General features: G+C 44.3%; 1 non-coding gene across 1 annotated transcript; it reads right to left on the bottom strand.

The window, feature by feature from the left end:
* Positions 1-2,397: 2,397 nt before the first annotated feature.
* Positions 2,398-2,469, bottom strand: Trnah-gug. The gene has a single exon. It is a non-coding gene; the product is annotated as a tRNA-His (tRNA).
* Between the last annotated feature and the right edge of the window lie 4,998 nt (positions 2,470-7,467).

Genomic DNA, 7,467 nt, shown 5'->3' with positions numbered 1-7,467 from the left:
CTCTGTAGACCAGGCTGGTCTCGAACTCACAGAGATCCACCTGCCTCTGCCTCCCGAGTGCTGGGATTAAAGGCATGCGCCACCACCACCCTATTTCTTTATTCTTATTCTTGGATTCTTCACTATGAAATCAAAATCTCAAGTTACATACTTTCAATATACAATGGCAAGCCATAAACATCCCCATTCCAAAAGGGTGAAATGAGTATAATTGACTGGACAGAGAAACTACCCAATTGGACTACTCTGTGGGTAGAAAAGTTCTATTGGGGATCACCCTACCAAGACCTAACTGGGGAGGGGGGACAGAGAGATGAGCAAAAAGGCAGAAAAGCAAGCAGATTTATATGACAGCAGGGTGGAAATCTGAGCTGCTACAGGCTGCTGGATTGATCCAGAACTTTGTGCCTGTCCTTGCTGGAGGTAGGCCTACAAGCCTGGCATCTCCAACATCTTCGGCTCTCCATTCCAACTTAGGATTCACCAATACAGCATTATATATTGGTCTGTAAGTGCATTCCATGTTGTGGATGTTTTACTCTTGGGGGACCCGCCACCCAGTTCCTAAATAAATCACACATACACAGGCTTATTCTAAGTTATGAATGCCGGCCTTAGCTTGACTTTTTTTCTTAAATTATTCTGACTACCTTTTGCCTCTGTGCTATTTCCTTTTCTTCTGTGTATCTTACTTCCACTCTTTCTCCATGGCTGGCCGTATGGATGGCCTGATGTCCTCCTTCCCTTGTTCTCTCATTGCTCCTTTCCTTCCAGATTTCTCCTTCTATTTATTCTCTCTGCCTACCAGCCCTGCCGATCCTTGCTTCTGCCTCACTATTGGCCGTTCATCTCTAGAGAGCTTGTTTGGAGGTTCTAGCAGGGGAGCACAGCTACTCATATACCCTTGATTGAAGACCCGTCCTCCTCTATTCAGGGAAGGTCGTCCTCTTTGACTGAGCGCAGCTTCTGGAGGGACGCACATGGAGGGGTGAGGGAGGAAGGGGACACCCGCCTAGCCATCCAGATCAGCCGAATCAACCCTGGCGATCAAGGGGGTTACAGATGTCGCAGCCAGATCACCCTTACATCCAGCTGTTCATCTCTTTATTAGACTATCAGGTGTTTTACACAGGCAAAAAACCAACAGCTTCACAGAGTTAAAAAAATGCAGTATAAACAAAAGTCACACATCTGAAAATAATAATTCTCCAACAGTCCCTGCCTGGCCTACTGGAGTTTTTGGCCACAGGGGACAACCAGCCCATATTGGAAGGCATGTACTCACAATGATTGTGAAGGGTAAGATCCCAGAATATTTTGAACTATATAAGAAGATGAAATATAGGCAGACATAATGGCACAACTTTTTGCATACAATGTATTTTTATTGTTTTTCCCTCCTATGACTCCTCCCGAATCCTCCCAACCACTCACGTTCATGCCCTTTCTCTCTCACATTCTTCAAAACAAAACACTGAAAATAAAAACAGATAAACACAATAAGACAAAAAAAAACACAATAAGACAAAAGATGCCAAAACAAAACAAATGAGAAATTCATTTTTGCTGGACAACTATTTCTGAACATGGGCCTGCTCAGGAGTGTGGTTGCTAGGCCCAGTGGTGTGTCGTTGGAGGAAAAGGACAAACTACTTGACTTTAGAGTTAGTGAAAGCGACGGCAGACTAGACAATGGGTGAGCAGCAACAGGAGGCACAAACACATAAAGGATGAATAATGAGATTTGAAATCAATTCGTAGTTATTTAATCAATTGGGTTTCAGCTGAAGTAGTTCAGAGAGGGAAAGAAAACAGCGTTAATACACGGTGTCAGAACAACTTAACACTGTCCGTGGTGGAGAGCAAAATGCCATCAACTTTATTTCTGTAGAACACTATACATAAGCATGAATTTGAGGCTGTGGGTATAAGGTAGTATAGGGCTTGCCTAGCATGTACAAGGTCCTGGGTTTGAACCCTAGTATCACCCAACTTAATTTGATGTGTCATAGGCCAAACCTTAAAATTTTACTGATAAAGTACTTCAAGGAGATGGTGATACGTTGATATACAAATGTATGCTAAATAGCACCTAAGAAAATATAAATACAAAAAAAGGAGCTGAATTTGGAAATCTGCCTGAATCTCAGATCTTGGGAGGTGATTCTAGGAACATCTGTGAGGCTGTGAGTGCCTGCTGGCCCTAGTGTAAGGTTGCCACCTGCTGGCCGCTATTGTAGATAATGGCGTGGAGGAAGTGGAGAGGGGGAATGTTGTCGCCCCTCCCAGAGCTTGAGAGGGCAGTTCCCGGTGTTTGTGCTCTGCAGAGCAGAGGAGAGCCTTGGCAGGGACGAGCTCAGAGCTGGAGCAAAAGATCGCCGGGCAGAAGGACGATAGTGCCGTGACTCGGATTCGAACCGAGGTTGCTGCGGCCACAACGCAGAGTACTAACCACTATACGATCACGGCGAGCCACACACCGAACGACGCGGACGTCACCAGCGCTTGTACAATTGGCCAAGCCTCGGTTCAGTTCCGCCTAGCACTGACCCTGGCGTCCCCTTCTCCCGGGATGCCTGCGCGGTAACTCGACTACCCGCTGCTCCGCTGGAAGCCAGCGGGGCGCGGATGGATCTGTTTCTAGTTATCGTCTCCTTTGAGTGGCCTGAGACACTAAAGGCTGTGGCTGCGGCTAGCATCGAGCTAGAGACTTCCTCTTGCTGCAATGAGAGAAAGTACTCCTGTTTTCTTCTGTGGTTCAGTTGGCTAGTGAGGGTGTGTGATGAGATAAAGGTAAAAAGTTCGGTCCTCGCTACTTTCATTTTCTTTTTGTGCTTTTGTTCGCAAGACATTTTTATTCCCTTCCAAGTCTTTGCTGTGTCTGGTGCACTTCGAGAAGCTACGACCAGCCTGGCCTACATAGTGAGTTCAGCCAGAGGTACACAGTAAGACCCTACTCAAAACAACAACGGGATAATCAAATAAAAAATAAAAGTTAAAAGTCATTCCCTGGGATCCTTTCAAAGAGCCAACGAGGAAACCCGCTGCACACAGACTCTTTGAAATAACAAAACAGTCACCGCAGTCAACGGCAATCTCGGAGTTCTTCACAATGGAGGCATTCTTTTCTCTCTCTCTCTCTCTCTCTCTTTCTTTTCTTTTTCTTTCTTTTTTTTGCCATTTTTCTGTGTCAATTTGAATTAATTTGGTTCTGACATGAGCTTTGGTTCCCATTCTTGTCCCCATGTCTTTGACCAATGATCTAAGTTTTTCTGGGGGTGAGGGAGCCCAGTTGCCCTATTTTAGTGTTTATATATTTTACTTTTTAAAAAATTCATTAATTTTTTCTCTCCTTTGGAGGTGTATTTTCTAAAACTCTTTTAGTACTTGCTATAGGGTTGTCTGACATCCTTTTGTTTTTCACAGACCATGTTTAAGTGACATTCTTCCCTTTCCAGTTTAAGCAGTGTGTCATCTCTCAGTGAAATATTTCAGCACCTCAGGAAATGGCCTTCTTTAGATGAATTATTTTTTAAAGAAGGACCTTATGTAGCCCAGGCTGGCCTCAGTTCCCTATGTGTAGAACATGGCCTTGAACTCCCCATCTTCCTGCCTCAGCTTTTCCAATGTTGGAATTTCAGCTCTATGCCTGAATTTTTTTTTATCAATTTTTAGAAGATAAATATTATTTTAATAAGTCTTTTTCTGTTCTGCCAGCCAGCTCCCAAATAATGACATGGGTTTATTCATTATGAGAGCTCAGCCTCCAGCTCAGGCTTGTCCCACTAGCTCTTAGAACTTAAATTAGCCTACAATTGCCCTGTGACTTCTTACCTCTCTTCCATTTTGTACCTTCTGTTTCCTCTCTATGTCCTCTGATGCCTAAGTTCATCTCCTCTTCCTCTCTCTAGCTGGAAGTCCCATCTAACCTCTTCCTATCTCACTTTCCTTCTCTCCGCCCCCCACTCTTCCTGCCTAGCTACTGGCTCTTTATTAAAGCAATCAGAAGGCACCTCGGCAAAGGCACATCTTCACAGTAGACAAAAAGATTATGTTATAGGTTTTCCTTGCTGTGTCCTCTTTTACATGCTGTCAGATGGAGTCTTGGGAATTGCAGAAAGAAATCTGACATGCGTTTCCTCTCTGTTCCCATGCATATACAACCCTGTTTTCCCTGGAGTTGACTGCAGCCTGTCTGGGGCTTATTCTGCACAAAGACTCCTGGACTGAGTTTCTCAAATCTTTGCATCTCTTCCTTCAATTGCAACAGGCCCAGACCTCCCTTAGCCCAGGTGATGCCCTGGGGGAAGTCCATTCAAGCTGTAAACTCCACTGTAGACAGCTGCGCTTGCCAAAATGAAAACAATGACCTAGTCCATCAAAGTCCACAGGTCTGAGAAAGTCTCTAAATGTACTAACCTTGCTTTTTAGATTCTGTGGTTCTGCTTCTGGCGAACTGTTCTTGTTAACTTAGGCGTGTTACCCCAGAATGAGGTTTTTGTGCTTAAAAGCTCACCCTGAGAAAGGTTCCATCTACACTGGGATCCTGAACACCCAGTATGGTCACCACCAGCTCCTAATCATGACTTCCTTTCTTGTTTTTGTTTTGTGAGACAGAGCTTTTCTTGTGTAACAATTGTTATGGAACTCATTCTATAGATCAGGTTGTCCTCAAACTCAGAGACCCGCCTGCCTCTTTTCCCCAAGTACTGTAATTAAAGGCCTGCACCACCATGCCTGGCTTACTAATGCCTTTCTATTGGTCTAAACCCGCGTCTGAGTAGTGTTGGAGAAGGGGTTGCTTGTTGGTTCCCGGCTACCTGGCTAGCTTAGACCCGAAATAATCACATAGAAACTGTATTAATTAAATCACTGCTTGGCCCATTAGCTCTAGCTTCTTATTGGCTAACTCTTATATTAATTTAACCCATTTCTTTTGATCTGTATATTGCCACGTGGCTGTGGCTTACTGGCTAAAGTTCTGGTGTCTGTCTCTGGCAGCTCCTCCATGGTTTCTCTCTGACTCCGCCCTTCTTTCTCCCAGCATACAGCCTAGCTTTCCCTGCTTAGTTCTGTTCTTCCCTGCCATAGGCTCAAAGCAGTTCTTTATTCATTAAGCAATAAGACAACACACAGTGAAGGAGCTCCCACACCAGAGTAGTCTTCTCTGGCAGATACTCCACACTATAATCTTCGCCATGGCTGGGGTTTTCAGCCATTATTTCTTCAAGCATTTTTCCTTCTCCTCTACCCACAGTTTTCATGAGGCCCAGTTTTCCCATATTAGATCATTTAAGTTTATCTTAGAATTCATGAATCTGTCCATTTTTTAAAAATTCTTTTTTTGTCCTTAAATCTCAGTTTGAATATTTTTATATTTTTAAGTTTTTTATATATGTATAGGGTTTTGCCAACATATATAAATGCACAACCCATGTGTGCCTGAGGCCCTAGGAGGCCGGAAGAAGGCACCAGACCCTGAGACTGGAGTAAGAGTTATGGGTGACTGTGTGGATGCTGGGAATTGAACGTGGGTCCTTTGGAAGAGCAGTCAGTGGCCTTAACCCCTGAGCCATCTCCAGCCCCAGATTGGACATTCTCAATTGCTTAAGGATATAGTTCCCTGATCAGGTGTTCTGCGATGTGTAACTTGCTACTAATCCCTTTAGGGAAGCTGCCTTCTCTAACATCTTACTTTTAATCTCTGCTGTCTCACTTGGTTGATTTTACACATTCTGAATCTCCTTTTGAAGATCTGGGCCTATGGAATTTAGGCATAATAACTGAAAGTCCTGTCTCCTAATGCTAACCCCAGGACATGTCTGATTCTGTTTCACTGATGGAAATGGCTCCCTGGGCCTTGGCATGCCTGGTATTCCATGGTTGCTTTCCAGTGATAATAACTGAGTCCTTGGGGTTGGCACAGGCCCAGAGAAGACTGACTGAAGTCAGCCCACCTCGCTCCTGCAAACAGCTTGTCCAACCGAAAGGGGAAATTTGATGGTCCCAGACATTTGTTCCTCATCTTTTTCCTTTTTCTTTTCTCCTTTTTTTTTTTTTTTTTTTTTTTTTTTTTTTTTTTTTTTTTTGGACAAGGTCTCTCTATGTAGCCCTAGCCCTGGCTGACCTTGAACTCATGGAGATCTGCTTCCCAAATGCTAGGATTAAATGTGTAAGCCATGCCCAGTGCTCTTCTGTTTTCTTTATGACTTGCTTTTGTCTGTGTTGGATGTGGGGGTGCATGTTCTCTCCGTACAAGCAGAATTATCATGCTGACAACCTTCTCTATTATTCCTTGGATTGGTTATTTTCCTTGTTGCTTTGACCAAACACCTGACATTAGGAAAATTAAGAGAGGAAGGGTTCTTTTGGGCTTACAGTACAAGGGGACACAATTCGTAATAGAGGTGAGGGCAGGATGGTGCCTGAGATGCCCCATTGTACTGAGTACAAACCAGGAAGCATATGCAGAGAGGAAGTAGGCTCAAGCTTCGTTCACACCTCTCCCTCTTCCTGTCTACTCCAGTGGACCGAGGATGAAGACTCCCCGAGAAGGGTGTTCCTCCGCTTGTTCACACAAATAGGGTGTGGTATAGAATTGTCCCCAGGATCTACGTCCAGTGTGTTTCCACGACATCTGAACTGAGCATGGTTTGGGCACTGGCAAACTTAAAAGGAGGCTTTTCAGAGCCATGAGTTTGGAACTGGAATTAGCATTTCCTTTCTAATGAGCTGAAAGTCATGCCCCGAAAGTCCTTGAGTGGCAAATCTGGCCCAATTTATCACAGTCTAGCATGTAGGAGGACATGTGTTTCCTCGTCAGGACTCGAAAATTCAAAAAGTCATGAGGAAACGGTTTACATAGCTGTTTTCAGTAAAAATTCACGGAGACACGTGGTTTCTCTTACCTTTGCTCAATGTGCTGTCACAAAACCTTCTTGAGTATGCATTGGTGGTTCAATGGTAGAATTCTTGCCTCCCACGCGGGAGACCCGGGTTTGATTCCCAGCAATGTAGCAAGCTTGCTCTTTTCTCCTCTTCTGCCTGCCACCCTCGCAATTTTTCTGTGTGACCAGAGAATGGACCAGTACTCTATCCTTTCAGACTAATTTTGGAAATGTTAACAGCGAACTTAATTAGCAACGGCTCAAACAGCTAAGTACTCTCATTTGTCAATGAGTACCGGCACAAATTTATGAATATCGAATATCGCTACCACAGCTGTAATTAAACAGAGTCTTCCTGTTTCCGTTCAGACACCTTACCCTGAGATTTTTATTCTCATAGCAGAAGATGACTTCACACCGATATTCTGGGCAGGAAATAGAGACTAGGATGGGCAGGCAGAAGGTATGCAAACAGTTTGTTCAGGGAAGAGTACCATCCCCACAGGCTTCTGCCTATCTGCTCTAGACTGTAACTGAGTTATAGGGTAACACCAGGCTGCAAGACAGCCAGAAAAGGGAG

This window comes from Microtus ochrogaster, chromosome 21 (assembly GCF_000317375.1).
Source record: "Microtus ochrogaster isolate Prairie Vole_2 chromosome 21, MicOch1.0, whole genome shotgun sequence".
NCBI lineage: Eukaryota > Metazoa > Chordata > Mammalia > Rodentia > Cricetidae > Microtus > Microtus ochrogaster.
This window is presented reverse-complemented; position numbering and strand designations above follow the sequence as displayed.